Here is a 17,443-nt window from a genome sequence, read left to right on the forward strand (position 1 = left end):
CCCAAATGTCACCCTATTCCATATATAGTGCACTTATTGTGACCAGAGCCATCCAAAGTATTGCCCTACAGTATACAGGGATAAGGGTGCTATTTAGGACTCACAGAGAGGTGACGTTATCAGGCCTGAACAGGCAGAGCTGGGGTAATCTCTGAGGGGTAGAAGTGACCGGTGCTAATTGGAAAAAAAGAGAGAGGGAGGGAGGGACATAAAAATGAACTAAGGAAGAACATAGAAAGCAAGGAAGAGGGAGGTTGATGGAGGTTGAATGCTACCTGGCTCAACTATGGTATCTCCTCCCCCATATATGAATAGATCTTTTTGGAGAAGCTAGTTTAATATGAACATGTGAAACCAGACTACAGGCTACAGTGAAAAACATGTGATCATGAGAAGCACGGTCTCTCTCTGTTTATTTTTCTATTGAATCACTCTCTGTATTCTCTCAGAGTTTCCTATATGGAAATAATAACAGCAACATTGGAACATCTATACATTATCCAATGCATTTACACTGAGTGTACAAAACATTACCCCTTTTGCCCTCAGAACAGCCTCAATTCGTCAAGGCATGGACTTTACAGTTCTTGACACACAAACCGGTGCGTCTGGCAACCACAACTACCATACCCCGTTCAAAGGACCATCATTATTTTGTCTTGCCCATTCACCTTCTGAATGGCACACATACACAATCCGTCTCAATTGTCTTAAGGTTTAAACATTCTTCTTTAACCGGTCTCCTCCCCTTTATCTACGCTGATTGAAGTGGATTTAACAGATGACATCAATAAGGTATCATCACATTCACCTGGTCAGTATATGTCATGGAAAAAGCAGGTGTTCCTAATGTGTTTTTACTCTCAGGATGGATGTTAATGACTGGGTAATTTGTCTGCTGGTTATTGACCACATTAGGACACATTATGGCTCAGTCCCAAATGGCACCCTATTCCCTATATAATGCACTACTTTCAGCCATCGACCTATATCTCTCTATCATGTGGACTGCATGACTTGTGCAGTTTAGATACGGTGCACACACACAGTCCACAGAGAGGAGATGTAATAGGAGCTAATTGAATTCAGGGTCAAATAGAGCGTATGCTGAAAACACAGCAAAGCATCCATAGCTGTCAGACAGAAAGACAGGGGGAAAGGTGGAGAGAAAGAGAGAGATAGAGGTAGAGAAAATAACAGCAGGGATAAAGACAGAAAACGAGAGGGGGAGATCTTTTTGTGCTGTTGTCTTCCCACTGTGTGAGAGTGAGTGAGTGGGATAGAGAAGAAGAGAAGAGAGGAAGGAGAGGAAGGAGAGGAGAGGAGAGGAGGGGCAAGGAAAGGAGAGGGGAAGGGAAGGGAAAGGGAAGGAGAAGAAGAGAGGAGGGGAGAGGAGAGGAAGTGAAGGAGAGGAGGGAAGGGAATGAAAGGAAGGAGGGGAGGAAAGGAAAGAAAAGAAAATGAGAGGAGAGGAGCGTTGCGGAGGAGAGGAGAGGAAGGAGAGGAAGGAGAGGAAGGAGAGGAGAGGAGGGGAGAGGAGAGGAAGGAGAGGAGAGGAAGGAGAGGAGAGGAAGGAGAGGAGAGGAGCGTTGCGGAGCGGAGGAGAGGAGAGGAGAGGAAGGAGAGGAGAGGAGGGGAGAGGAGAGGAAGGAGAGGAGAGGAGAGGAAGGAGAGGAGAGGAGCGTTGTGGAGCGGAGGAGAGGAGAGGAAGGAGAGGCGAGGAAGGAGAGGAGAGGAGGGGAGAGGAGAGGAGAGGAAGGAGAGGAGAGGAAGGAGAGGAGAGGAGCGTTGCGGAGCGGAGGAGAGGAGAGGAAGGAGAGGCAAGGCGAGTGACACAGGAGTTGAGAGGAACCTATTGATTGTTCCAGCTGCTATTATATATTATTAGTCAGGGCTCCAGGGAAATACAGGCTGTGTCACAAATGGCACCCTATTCCCTACATGGTACACTACTCTTGACCAGAGCCCTGGGCGCAATGTGTCCACTGGTGGCAATGTCCATTCGAGTGAGCAAGAGAGAGGGAATGAGGAAAAGAGAGAAGAGTGAAATCCCTTCTTTTCTCCCTAAAAAGATGTATTTTGGGCTAAACTGACACTGACACAAAGCCAAGGTTTTACCCGGAGCGAGTGGAGGTGGAGAAAGGAATTGAATATGTGTCAGGGAGGGAGAGGAGAAACATGCTCTCTCAGATGAGAGAGAGATGGAGAGGCAGAGAGAGAGGTGGAGACGGAGGTGAGGAGAGAGGGGGAGAGAGAGGTGGAGAGAGAGGGAGAGAGAGGTGGAGAGGGAGGTTGAGAGGGAGTTGGAGAGAGGTGGGGAGGGAGTTGGAGAGAGAGTTGGAGAGGGAGGTGGAGAGAGAGGGAGAGAGAGAGATGGAGAGAAAGGTGGAGAGGGAGGTGGAGAGAGAGGTGGAGAGAGGTGGATAGAGAGTTGGGGAGAGAGTTGGGGAGAGAGGTGGGGAGAGAGGTGGGGAGAGAGGTGGGGAGAGAGGTGGAGAGATTGGTGGAGAGATTGGTGGAGAGAGAGGTGGAGAGAGAGGTGGAGAGGGTCGCAGACCGTCAGAAACTCATTTTCTCGTTTATTCATTTGGGATGCACAGAGCGAGGGAGGGGCGAGGGTGAGAGAAGGAGGGAATGACAGAGAGGGGGAAGGAGGAAGGGAGGGGCACAGAGCGAGGGAGGGGCGAGGGTGAGAGAAGGAGGGAATGACAGAGAGGGGGAAGGAGGAAGGGAGGGGCACAGAGCGAGGGAGGGGTGAGGGTGAGAGAAGGAGGGAATGACAGAGAGGAGGAAGGATGAAGGGAGGGGCACAGAGAGAGGGAGGGGAGTCAGTAATGAGTCCTACCTGAGAATTTGATGCAGATAAGATCTAATGGGGAGGGTTTTACACAGGACCTCCCTCACATCAGATCACTCCTCCCTCTCTTTCTCCCCCTTCTTCCTACCTCCTCCTTTTCTCATGTTAACTTTTTACCTATTTCTCCTCTCTTCTACCTCTTCCTTCTTCTCATCAACCCTTCTTCCTCTCTCTCCATCCACATCTGTTCTCCCTTTTATCCTTTCCCTCCTTTCTCTCCTCTCTCTCCCTCCTCTTGTCCTACCTCTTCCTATTCTTGCTCATCTCTCTTCTACCGCTTCCTCCTCTCCTATATCTCTCCTCTCTCAAACTCAGGCAATGATAAGATATCTCTCTCCCCCACAGAGACTAAGGCTGATCATATGATGAATAAGAGACAAACCAGTGATGGGAGATGTAATCCACACTCACACATGATATTTCTGCATGACCAAGAGAAGATAGTATGAGAGAGTGAAGGAGAGAAAAGAAGTCAGTGATTCCCTGATTCTGTGTGCAGTGTCTCTGATGGAATTCTGAGTAGCTTTCCAGAAGGATGGCTCATCAAGCCTCTCATTCCCACATCCTATCTCATTTATTTTATTGCGGTTCCTATGGAAACCGTGGGTCTCTTTGAAGCGGTGATAGGGTGTTTCCACGGTGACAGGGGTGTGTGTGCGGGTCCCGCTGCTCCACAGGGAGAAATGGTGTCATGGATCTAGGAGTGAGAAACAGGTTGAGTACAGGAGAATACATTTCCACAGCCTTACTAAGAACCACACACACATTTGCACAATCACAGGTACACCAGCCAAGTCACCTGTGATAATAGTCCATATTTGACGTCCATCCATGTCTGAGGACGTCGATGGACGTGAGATGTGAGATGTGGACGTGGACGTGAAAAGCGGCCAATAGGGGCAACAGTGAGCGTTGTTACCTAAATGTAGGTTTCATTTCATGACTGTAAGTCGCTTTGGATAAAAGCGTCTGCTAAATGGCATATATATATATATATATATATATATATATATATATATATATATATATATATATATATATATATATATATATTTCAATAGAGCATTGTGGGTGAGGGTGAGGGTGATGGTGATGGTGATGGTGGATGGATGAAGAAATCTGCCTGTGATTCCTAAGGTTGTAAATTCAAATCCAGCGATAGAAAGCTGATTTTGAGATTATTGTTTTAAGCCTATCCTAACACTTAACCCTTACCTTAACCAATCAGAATTAATGCCTAACCTTAAGATTTCGGAAGTGAATGCCTAAACTTAAGCCTGACTTAAAAATTCTGAGTTAATGCCTAAATTTAATCTTAAACACTTCGAAATTTGACGTTTGGAACAACCTTGAGAAACATAGATGAACGTCTAATTCTGACATGAGACTGTGAACACACACACACGCACGCACGCGCACGCACGCACGCACACACACACACACACACACACACACACACACACACACACACACACACACACACACACACACACACACGCACGCACGCACACACACACACACACACACACACACACACACACACACACACACACACACACACACACACACACACACACACACACACACACACACACACACACACACACACACACACACACACACACACACACACACACACACACACACACACACATTGATGACTGCATTAGAGCATTGAGAGAAGCATTGAGGACATTACGAGTGGACAAAGAGACATCAGAAACAGAATACATTCATTATGGAGCCCTAGAAATATTCAATACGTAACTCACTGTCATACCAACAATACTAGTCACAAAAAGACACAAGCACACACACATCAACAGACACACATCAACAGACGCACATCAACAGACACACATCAACAGACACACATCAACAGACACACATCAACAGACACACATCAACAGACGCACATCAACAGACACACATCAACAGACACACATCAACAGACACACATCAACAGACACACATCAACAGACACACATCAACAGACACACATCAACAGACACACATCAACAGACGCACACATGGATGCACACACGCTCACATACACTGTACATATACAATTAAAATGGACATTTCACGCCATTCTTCAATTGTGGAGAATATTCAACACTTGACAGATGTAAGAAACTAGATATTATTATTTATTTAGATAGAATCATGACATCCATTTGAACAACATAACCATTGCTCCTTAAAACCACATCCACATCTAGATTTGAACAACAACACAACAACAACATGACAGCTCTTAGAAGGCTGGTTAAAATAGAAGGGATGAACACCAGCCTCGTCTCTATCTACCTCCTCTCCCCATGCTTTTATTATTATTGGCTCAAAGCCTACGCTCTCTCTCTCCAAGTGCTGAGCAGCCGTCTGACGGGCTTCTGACCAGATCGGCTATCTTGTGGGGGGTTTTTACGCTGAACATAACTTTTTCTAGTACATAATTTCTCAGATATAATTTCCTATGACCAAACACAGCTTCTGGACATCAAACCGGAGATCACTAATCTCGATTTGGATGAAGATTTCTACTTCAACGAGTCGGCAGCTCTGGATGTTCTGCTCACTACGGACCAGGCCCTGATCCCCGGGACTCGAAAGAGGAAGCAGCGGCGAGAGGTAAATGAGACAGCATCATGACAAGACGTCGGTGAGCATGTAGACCGCCACTGCCCTCTGCAGTCACTGGAGAACAAACTGGATGGGATCCGTTCGAGATTATCCCACCTGAAAAACTGTAATAACCTATGCTTCTCAGAGTCGTGGCTGAATGAGGACATGGATATACAATATATCTTGTTGCCTTTTCCTTGCTTCGTAAAGACCTCAGCCTCCGGTAAGAGAGGGGGGACAGGTGTGTCTCTTTGCTAATAACAGCTGCTGCGTGATCTCTAATGTTAAGGAAATCTCAAGTTGTTGCTTGCCTGTATTAGAATACCTCATAATAAGCTGCAGACCATACTATTTACCATGAAATTTTTCTTAGCTGTCTATTTACCACCACAAACTGATGCTGGCACTAAGACCACACTCAATGAGCTGTATAAGGCCATAAGCACACAAGGAAATGCACATTCAGAGGCGGCGCTCCTAGTGGCCAGTGATTTAATGCAGGAAAACTGAAATCCATTTTACCTCATTTTTACCAGTGCAACAAGAGGTGACAAAACTCTAGATCACCTTTACTCCTCAAATGCATACAAGGCTCTCCCTCGCCCTCCCTTTGGCAAATCTGAACATAACTCTGTCCTTCTGATTCTTGCTTACAAGCAAAAACTCAAACAGGGGGCCTCCCGAGGGGTGCAGCGGTCTAAGAAACAGCATCACAGTGCATGAGGCATCACTACAGACCCAGGTTCCTTCCCAGGCTGTGTCACAACCGGTAGTGACCGGGAGTCCCATGGGGTGGTACACAATTGGCCCAGCGTCATTCGGGTTAAGGGAGGGTTTAGCAGAGGGTGTTTTACTTGGCTCATCACACTCTAGCAGCTCCTTGTGGCGGGCCGGGCCCCTGCAGGCTTACTTTGGTCATCAGTTGACCGGTGTTTCCCCCGACACATTGGTGCATCTGGCTTCTGGGTGGGTGGGTGATAAGGAGCGCGGTTTGGCGGACCATGTTTTCGGGGGACGCATGACTCGACATTCGCCTCTCCCAAGCCCGTTGGAGACTTGCAGCGATGAACCAAGATCATAGTTGAAAAAGGGGGTAAAATACAAAAAAATATAGAAATAATAATAATAACAATGAAATAAACTAAACAGGAAGTACCAGTGATGTGCTCAATACAGAAGTGGTCCTATGAAGCGGATGCTAAGCTACAGGACTGTTTCGCTAGCACAGACTGGAATATGTTCCTCGATTCATCTGATTACACTGAGAATTTTACCACACCAGTCACTGGCTTCATTAATAAGTGCATCAAGTCCCCACAGTGACCGTACATACATATCCCAACCAGAAGCCATCGATTACAGACAACATCCACACTGAGCTAAAGGCTAGAGCTGCCGCATTCAAGGAGTGGAAGCTTACAAGAAATACTTTGCTCCGATCAAACAGGCAAAGCGTCAATACATGACTAAGATGGAATCCTGACACTCGTCAAATGTGGCAGGGCTTGCAAACTATCACAAAGGAAAACCGCAAGCCTACCAGACAAACTAAATGCCTTCTATGCCCGCTTTGAGCCAAGCAACACTGAACCATGCATGTGATCACCAGCTGTTCTGGACAACTGTGTGATCTCACTGTCCTAAAGGCCCTTGAGTAAGACCTTTTAAACAGGTTAACATTCACATGGCCCCAGGCCAGACAGATTACCAGGACATGTACTCAAAGCAAGTGTATTCAACCTCTCCCTGACCCAGTTTGTAATACCAACATGTTTAGAGCAGACCACCATAGTCCCTGTGTCCAAGAACGCCGAGGTAACCTGTCTAAATGACTATCACCCTGTAGCACTCACATCTGTGGCCATGAAATGCTTTGAAAGGCTGGTCCTGGCTCACATGAACACCATCATCCCAGACACACTGGACCCACTCCAATTGTCATACCACCCCAACAGATCCACATATGACGCAATCTCTATTGCACTCCACACTGCCATTTCCCACCTGGACAAGAGCAACACCTATTTGAGAATGGTGTTCATCGACTACAGCTCAGCGTTTAAGACTCTCAGAATATGAGAAACAAGATTTTCGGTCTGATGAAGCCAAGAATAAACTCTTTGTCCTGAATGCCAAGCACCACATCTGGAGGAAACCTGGCGCCATCCCTACAATGAAGCATGGTGGTGACAGCATCATGCTGTGGGGATGTTTTTCAGCGGCAATGACCGGGAGACTAATCAGGATCAAGGCAAAGATGAATGGAGCAAAGTACAGAGAGATCCTTGATGATAACCTGTTCCAGAGCACTCCAGACTTCAGACTGGAGCAAAGGTTCACCTTCCAACAGGACAATGGCCCTAAGCACCCAGCCAAGACAATGCAGGAGTGGCTTTGGGACAAGTCTCTGAATGTCCTAGAGTGGCCCAGCCAGAGCCCGGTTTTGAACCTGATCGAACATCTCTGGAGAGACCTGAAAAAAGCTGTGCAGTAACGCTCCCCATGCAACCTTACAGAGCTTGAGAGGATCTGCACAGAAGAATGGGAGGAACTCCCCAAATACAGGTGTTTGTAGCGTCAAACCCAAGAAGACTCAATGCTGTAATCGCTGCCACAGGTACTGTAATCGCTGCCACAAGTACTGAGTAAAAGGTCTGAATACTTATGTGAATTGTATTGTTTTATAAATGTAGCAAAAATAAAAACTGTTTTTGCTTTGTCATTGTGGGGTATTGTGTGTAGATTGATGAGGGGTAAAAACAATTTAAACTATTTTAGAATAAGGCTGTAACGTAACGAAATGTGGAAAAAGTCAAGGGATCTGAATACTTACCCAAGGCACTATAAAAATCAAAGAAAAATATCTCAAAAGAATATGCAACCATTTAAACAACTGCATTAGCATAAGAAACAAAGACATATTTTACTTACTGTTCTAAAAGTGGATATGTTCCTTCCAAAAACATTGATTTTACACTCGAATCAAACCTGTGTGCATTCAGTCCTCGTCCATTTGTTCTGTGTCACTCTTTCGGGTCAATTTCTGCAATAATCTCATCTAAATTTGTATAAATGGACTTCGATTTAGCTTTTCCACTCTTAGTAGTCATGTTTAACTTTTTCAGTTCTGAGAAAAGTTTGTAGAAGGGAATGAACCACTGCGTAACGTAAACTACCATGTGTCCTGATTGCTTTCACCTGAGAATGAACACTGTTGTGCACAGCTCTAACATGATGGCTGTTTGTGGTAGAAAAGGTGTTCACATACTGCTGGAAAGCCCAGCTCATTGGTTATCTAGCTAGCTATTTATGATAGGTGGTCATGATGGGTGGTCATTGGATCAAGACACTGTCAATTAAGTGAACACCGCTCGTCTCATCGGTGCGTAATGATGGCTGACCTTCATGGGCTAAGTGAGGTGTTTTGCAACCAATACGTAATGTAGAATGATGAAATACGTTTGAAATACATAGTGTTTGAGGATTGTACAGAAACTGATCTTGACCGAGTTAAACGATGATGTACCGATTTTTAGATTTCATAAAACTTTTTGTAGAAAGTTGTAATAGTCAGAATTCATGCAAAACACTGTACACAACATGGATCATGTTAGGATTTAAACATTGATTTTATCAAACAAAACTATGCTACATTTTATCTCTGCTAACCTCAGGATGACAAATCTGAGTAAGATTACTAAATGTAAGTATATTATTTAACGTTAGAGGTAAATGTATAAAACCAGTTGCCTTGACAAAAGTTTTTTGTTGTTGTGTACTATCCTCAAACAATAGCATACAATAGCTACTGTTAATTGGACACTGCAGTTGGATTAACGATCATTTAAGCTTTCTGACGATATAAGACATGTCTATGTCCTGGAAGGTTGCCTGTTTACAATGCTATTCTAGTCACATATCGCATATTGAGCAGCAAATGTCCTGATTTCGGGACACTGACGCTGTAGAAGATAAGGAAGTGAGATTTCATCACCGAACACCCTGTACTCTGTGGATACAAAGGCAATGGTCATAATAAAATACCTAAATTATATTATCACCACAACCAGGTAGGAAGAGACAGAAAAATACATTTTACCATTTTAAATAGCCACTATCTTCCAGAAACATTTCTGGGTTAAAAACAACATTTAATGACCATCTGAACAAATCCAGTTAATACTTTATTATAGTCATCAACATTATAAGTTCAGCAACCTCTTTTTCTCTACCTCTTTTTCTTTACCTCGTTCTCTCCACCTCGATCTCTCCACCTTGTTCTCTCCACTTCGTTTTCTCCACCTCGTTTTCTCTACCTCGTTTTCTCCACCTCGTTCTCTCCACCTTGTTCTCTCTACCTCGTTCTCTCCACCTCGTTTTCTCTACCTTGTTCTCTCTACCTCGTTCTCTCCACCTCGTTCTCTCCACCTTATTCTCTCCACCTCGTTTTCTCTACCTTGTTCTCTCCACTTCGTTTTCTCCACCTCGTTCTCCCCACTTCGTTTTCTCCACCTCGTTCTCTCCACCTCGTTTTCTCCACCTCGTTCTCCCCACTTCGTTTTCTCTACCTCGTTCTCTCCACCTCGTTCTCTCCACCTTGTTCTCTCCACTTCGTTTTCTCCACCTCGTTCTCCCCACTTCGTTTTCTCCACCTTGTTCTCTCCACTTCGTTCTCTCCACCTCGTTCTCCCCACTTTGTTTTCTCTACCTCGTTCTCCCCACTTCGTTTTCTCCACTTCGTTCTCTCCACTTCATTTTCTCCACCTCGTTCTCCCCACTTCGTTTTCTCTACCTCGTTCTCTCCACTTCGTTTTCTCCACCTCGTTCTCTCCACTTCGTTTTCTCCACCTCGTTCTCTCCACCTTGTGCTGTTTTAGAAAACCTTGCTGGCTGGAAGGCTCACTGACTACCTGTCTGTCTGGTTGGCTGGCTGGCAACAGTAACAGCATAACACCAAAAGGTTGCTGGTTCGAATCCCCAAGCTGGCAAGGTGAAAAAATCTGCTGTTCTGCTCCTTGAGCAAGGCAGTTAACCAATGACTTCTCCCCAGGTGCTGTGGATGTCAATTAAAGCAGCCCCCCCCACACCTTTCTGAATCAGAGGTGTTGGGTTAAATGCAGAAGACGCATTTTGGTTGAATCCATTAGATTGTGGAACTGACTAGGTATCCCCTTTCCCTTCCCTGTCTGGCCAGATGAGTGGTTGGCATTCTGACTGGCTGGCCAGATGGATGTCTGTCTCGCTGTCTTGTCTGACTTGCGGGCCAGATGGATGACTGGCGGTGCTGCTGGCAGTGTGGCTGGCTGCTGGCTGGCTCTGTGGCAGCTTTTGATGGATGCTGGTTTGTTCACAGGTTCAGTGTGTGAGGTCTTATCTCCCGCTACCAGCTGGACGTGGGACCAATGACTCAATTCAATACACATCACATCACAGCTACAAGTGAATGGCTGCTCTCTCTCTGGGCTCTGGTCAAAAGTAGTCCACTATATAGGGAATGAGGTGTGATTTGGGATGCACACTCTACTCTGCTGTCATGATAGGAGATCTTCTCTTCTCGTCCCTTCTTCCTTCCCACCATCTCTCAGGGTCTCACGAGAGTTTGGTGCTGCTTAAGTCCCCCTCAACTCTCCTTCTCTCAATCCCTCTCCTAGTACCATATCCTGTTAACCCATTTAGCTCAAGGCCATGATCCCCTGCTCTCTTTTTTTCTCCCTCCTTCCCTTGATCTTGATTTCACTATAGCTCCTTCCCTCTCCTGCTAGAAAGCCCCCATCCCCCAGACTCCTCCCCTCCACCTCACCCACTCAACATTGGTTATATTTTTGATGAAATAATACATGAACACGAGATGCCAGTTCCCTGGAATTCATCACAGTGCATTCGGAAACTACTCACGACCCCTTGACTTTTTCCACATTTTGTTACGTTAGTCTTATTCTAAAATTGATTAAATTGTTTTATTCCCTCAATCTACACACAATACCGCATCATGACGAAGCAAACACAGGTTCTTAGAAATGTTTGCTAATTTATTGCAACTAAAAATAGGTAAATATCACATTTACATAATTATTCAGACCTTTTAATCTGTACTTTGTTGAAGCACCTTTGGCAGCATTTACAGCATCAAGTCTTCCTGGGTATGACAATACAAGCTTAACACACGTGTATTTGGGAGTTTCTCCCATTCTTCTCTGCAGATTCTCTCAAGCTCTGTCAGGTTGGATGGGGAGCGTAGCTGCACAGCTATTTTCAGATCCCTCCAGAGATGTTAGACCGGGTTCAAGTCCAGGCTCTGGCTGTGCCACTCAAGGACATTTAGAGACTTGTCCCGAAGCCACCCCTGCATTGTCTTAGCTGTGTGCTTAGGGTCATTATAAGGCCTGCAATGGCATTTCCATATTCTCTAGGCCATGCCGAGTTCAACGAGATGCCCCGCTTGACCGTAGCTCGCTTTGAGTGCAGCGACCGTGAAAAAAGTAGGCCCAAGATTAAGCCTGGCCCTAAATGTCATTTGCTTTTGGGTGACAGTGAGAGAACCGTTAGGGTGAGAAGCACAATTCGACCTCAGGTACGTTCCTGAGGTCCTCCTGATCTGTGCAAGCCTACCCTTGACCGTGTGGTATTAACCCCTAACCACTTGCTCCTACCTGGCACGCAGGCGTCCCATCTAGAGCTCTGGAAATGCAAATGCGCTACGCTAAATGCTAATAGTATTAGTTAAAACTCAAACGTTCATTAAAATACACATGCAGGGTATTGAATTAAAGCTACACTCGTTGTGAATCCAGGCAACAAGTCAGATTTTTAAAATGCTTTTCGGCGAAAGCATGAGAAGCTATTATCTGATAGCATGTAACACCACAAAAGACCCGCAGGGGACGTAAACAAAATAATTAGCATATTCGGCGCTACACAAACCGCACAATAAAATATAAAACATTCATTACCTTTGACCATCTTCTTTGTTGGCACTCCTAGATGTCCCATAATCACTATTGGGTCTTTTTTTCGATTAAATCGGTCCATATATAGCCTAGATATCGTTCTATCTAGGCTATATATGGACCGATTTAATCGTATGTATGATAAACGAAAAAAAAGAGCGTTTCATAACGTAACGTCATTTTTTTAAATTCAAAAAGTCGACGATAAACTTTCACAAAACACTTCGAAATACTTTTGTAATGCAACTTTAGGTATTAGTACACGTTAATAAGCGATAAAATTCATCAGGAGGCGATGTAACTTCTATAGGTGTCGTCTGGAAAAAAACATGGCCGAGAGAGCTCGACCAAAACATCCGGTCGGAGAACGGAGGGAAGGAGTTCCCTTGAACCGGTTAGACAAAGAATCAATTGCGAATCAAATGACAAGACTCTAGACAACGTGTGGTAGCTGTAGGTGCTGAAACCTTGGTCTCATGTAATTCGGTTCACTTTGAACAATTCCTGGAAGTAAGCGCAAGGATATTTATTTCCATTTTCAGTGAACAAGTTTTCCTGCGCTATTCGATGAAACTCACGCTCTGTTAAAGTCACAGCCATGATTTAACCAGTTTTAGAAACGTCAGAGTGTTTGCTATCCACACATACTAATCATATGCATATACTATATTCCTGGCATGAGTAGCAGGGCGCTGAAATGTTGCGCGATTTTTAACAGAATGTTCGAAAAAGTAGGGGGTAGGAGTTTTAACGAGTGCTATTAGCATTTAGCGTAGCACATTTGCATTTCCAGATGTCTAGATGTGACGCCTGCGTGTCGGGTAGGAGCAAGAGGTTAAATGGTGTCAAAGTGGCTGTTTCGAAGGGTTAAAAAGGTCAGATATTTTCAAAACTTCATATGTGTGATTAGGCAACCCCCATGAACTGTAAAATCAGTAATTTCTCCCATAAGATTTCAAAGAAAAACTAAATCACACACACACACAGCTTGGAAGGAGGGACATATTGGGGTGCGTAGAGACAGACAGTGCCTGCAATAGTTACCTTTGTTTGAGCTAAAAAAAAAGAAATGTCAGACCTAGAGTTCTGAAACTTTAGAAACCTGTTCTAGACCTCAGGTCGATAGTGCGTGGTGAGTTACTTGGCTCTAGAAGGTTCTCGGACCGAGAAACAGCCTCGTACATTTGCAATGACTTTAATTCATTCTGACAATTACGAAAATGACGACATTTAGAAATGTCCCAGAGTCGCACGACTAGGTGCATTGCGACCGCCTCGGCCCATATAGATGGACCCCAACTTTTCTGTCCTATAGCTCATTCAAAGACCCCCAAGGCATGGAAAAAAGTGGATTTTCAGCACCAATTAGGGTCTTGCTCGGGCACCAAATGACCTATCGAGCTGAAACTTGAGGTTCAGGGTCTCCTCACATAGGCCTACACATAATGTCATAACTGGACCCGCAGCTTGAATGTAACTACGTGTTTTACATTTTTATTATGGTTTGAACAGAAGGCGTTGTGAATTTTGGGCCAACTCTGAAGTATGTGATAGTTGGATTCTAAACGAGTTGGAAAAAGTGGGTTTGGTGTCAGTTTGTATCAGTTTGGTGTCAGAATTATATCTAATTGACTGATGGACGGTGACTTGCTGGTGACTTTCGTCCATTTGCAATATGTTTAAACAGTGAGGTACCATCACCAAAGTGACATTCTGAAATCAACCCTAACGAGCGATGGAAAGGAACAACTATCACTGCCCAGCCATCAGGCCAGTCAATTTTGCATTTCTGCAGTATTTTTGAGCATGACAAATTCGTGATGGTACATGGCAAATGGACATAACATCCTGATTTGGCATTTTCAAGTCTTTCATATTGCCTTTGGACATTTCGTATGGCATTTGGCCAAAAAAAGTGACTTTTGACTTTGATTTTTTTACTTCCTATGAAATCATATTGCAAACGGACAAAACATATGCCTTATGCACAAGTTTTTAAAAAATACAAAAATTATGATAATAAAATTTGACAAAAGTATATTCATACAGTTCTTACACATGATTAATTGACAAAAAATCGAAAGAATTTCGAAAAGTCCAGAAAGCACTTTTTTAATGGGGTGATCAGTTTTTGAAAAACATTTCAGTTTTTCAACATTTTGCTTTTGGATTACATTTGCAATATGATAACCACGGTGGAGCGCACTCGCCACCTGTTGGATTTTTGCAGTGTTAAACTTGGCATTTGCCATATGGCATTTGCAATCAACTTTGAATGAAACGACGCCAAATTGAGTGATATTGGACACCGTGTATATGGTTTGTCCAGTGCCAATAACTTCCCATTCATTTTTGTACATTTCAGGGGGGGTGTTCCCTTACAATAGCTAATACAGTGAAAAAATACAATGCCATTGTTTGAGGAGATTGCACAACAAAAATCTCTTATCACGGCAACTAATTTGATGCATTCACCTCTGAAGATAAATAATGTACTTACATTCAGTAATCTTTCTCTGATTTGTCATCCTGAATGTCCCAGAGATAAAACGTAGCATAGTTTTGTTTGATAAAATACATTTTTATATTCAAATGTAGGAACTGGGTTCTAGAGTTTGAACCCCTGCTGTTTCTGTGTCAATGTATATAGGGCAGCAGCCACTAAGGTACAGGGTTGAGTAACCAGGTGGTAGCCGGCTGGTGATGGCTATTTAACAGTCTGATGGCCTTGAGATAAAAGCTGTTTTTCAGTCTCTCGGTCTCAGCTTTAATGCATCTGTACTGACCTCGCCTTCTAGATGATAGCGGGGTGAACAGGCCGTGGCTCGGATGGTTGATGTCCTTGATGATCTTTTTGGCTTTCTTGTGACCATCGGGTGCTGTAGCTGTCCTGGAGGGCAGGCAGTGTGCCCCCGATGATGTATTGGAAAGCCCTTGGGTTGCAGGTGGTGCAGTTTCTGTACCAGGCGGTGATACAGACCGAAAGGATGCTCTCAATTGTAAAAGTTTGTGAGGGTCTTAGGGGCCATGCCAAATTTCTTCAGGGACCTGAGGTTGAAGAGGCGCTATCTTCACCACACTGTCTGTGTGGGTGCACCATTTCACCTTCTCCACTGCGGTCCTGTCGATGTGGTGTGGATAGGGGCGTGCTCCCTCTGCTGTTTCCTGAAGTCCACAATCAGCTCCGTTGTTTTGTTGATGTTGCGGGAGAGGTTATTTTCTTGGCATCACTCCCGCCAGGGTCCTCACCTCCTCCCTGTTGGCTGTCTCGTCATTGTTGTTATTGCTGAATTGCGGCTCCACTTTGTCTCAGTACTGACGTTTTGCCTTTTTGATTGCCTTACGGAGGGAATAACTACACTGTTTGTATTCAACCATATTCCCAGTCACCTTGCCATGGTTAAATGCTATGGTTCACGCTTTCAGTTTTGCACAAATGCTGCCATCTATCCACGGTTTCTGGATTGGGTAGGTTTTATAGTCACAGTGGGAACCCTATACACTTCCCGATGAACTCAGTCACCATGTCCGTGTTTTCTTCAATGTTATTCTCAGAGGCTACCCTGAACATATCCCAGTCCACAAGATCAAAACTATCTTGTGGATATCCCGGAAGGCCTTGTGGATATCCCGGAAGGGGGGAGTAGCAGTGATCTAGTTTTTTTCCCAGTCAATGTTTTGATAGAACTTCGGTAGCGTTTTCCTCAAATGTTCTTTGTTAAAATCCCCGCTACAATAAATGCGGCCTCAGGATATGTTGTTTTCAGTTTACATAAAGTCCAGTGTAGTTCCTTACAGGCCATTGTGGTATCAGCTTGAGGATGAATATACATGCCTGTGACTATAACCGAAGAGTATTCTCGTGGGAGGTAATACGGTCAGCATCTGATTGTGAGATATTCTAGGTAATGTGAACAAAAGGACTTGAGTTTCTGCTATCACAATCAAACCATAAGTAGTTCATCATGAAACATACACGACGCGTTTCTTCTACCCCAAGGAGTTCTTTATTCCTGTCTACATGATGAACTGAGAACCCAGCTGGCTGTATGGATGGGGACAGTATGTCCCGAGAGAGCCATGATTCCGTGAAACAGAGTATGTTACAGTCCATGATGTCTCTCTGGAAGGAGATCCTCACCCTAAGGTCGTCTACTGAACATTAGCGAGTAATATACTTGGAAGTGGTGGATTGTGTGCACACCACCTGAGTCGGACTAGAAGTTCACTCCAAATACCTCCCGCCAGCTTAGGCCCTGCTTGACCTGTAGTCTCCCTAGGCTGAGTTGATCTAATTCCTGATCCGAGGTCAGTGTTTGTCCCTAAAATGTTGTACCAGAGAGGAGTATGTGTGTGCGTGTGTGCGTTCTGTCCAGCACTCCGTACCAGAGACCCTTCGGTCTGGGTCTGGTTAGGGTCCTGGGTCGGCCATCTGAATGGCCCCTGACTAGAAGCTTCCATTGGCTATATGTGAGCCATGACATGAGCCAGGAGAGCCACAGAGTTAAAGACAGGACTAATGCAATTTCAAGCTCTACTGAGAGAGAGAGAGGTTCTATAGCAGCCAATTTCCATTCCATAAATTGAGCGGTAATGATAAAATGAAGCATAACTTGGCTGTAAAACTACTTCCACCATAATGCCATTCCCCATGGGAGCAAGGGTGCTAATGCCCATTTCAAACCTAGGCTGTGAAGCATTTTGTAGTTCTCATGTCAAATGCCATAAACATCATTCTGGCTAGAAAATCTTCCAGAATGTTGAGGTCATCACTATAAAAATGACTGCATTCCATTCAGGTACATAAAAAGACCTGTGACTTGCGTCAACCCTCTGAGAGTTTAAAGCCTGCCCTGAATACATAAAAAGATACATACAATTCCTTAAGGCTGGGCTGAAGTGTAAAATGTATCATTGCTCCACTGATCTTCTTTACAGGGGGATCAGGAGGAAGGCAATCACCAAGGGGGATTAGCAGGGTTTTATCTTAATGTGCGTGGGGGGAAAAGACCAT

Source organism: Oncorhynchus gorbuscha, linkage group LG23 (genome assembly GCF_021184085.1).
Source record: "Oncorhynchus gorbuscha isolate QuinsamMale2020 ecotype Even-year linkage group LG23, OgorEven_v1.0, whole genome shotgun sequence".
Lineage (NCBI taxonomy): Eukaryota > Metazoa > Chordata > Actinopteri > Salmoniformes > Salmonidae > Oncorhynchus > Oncorhynchus gorbuscha.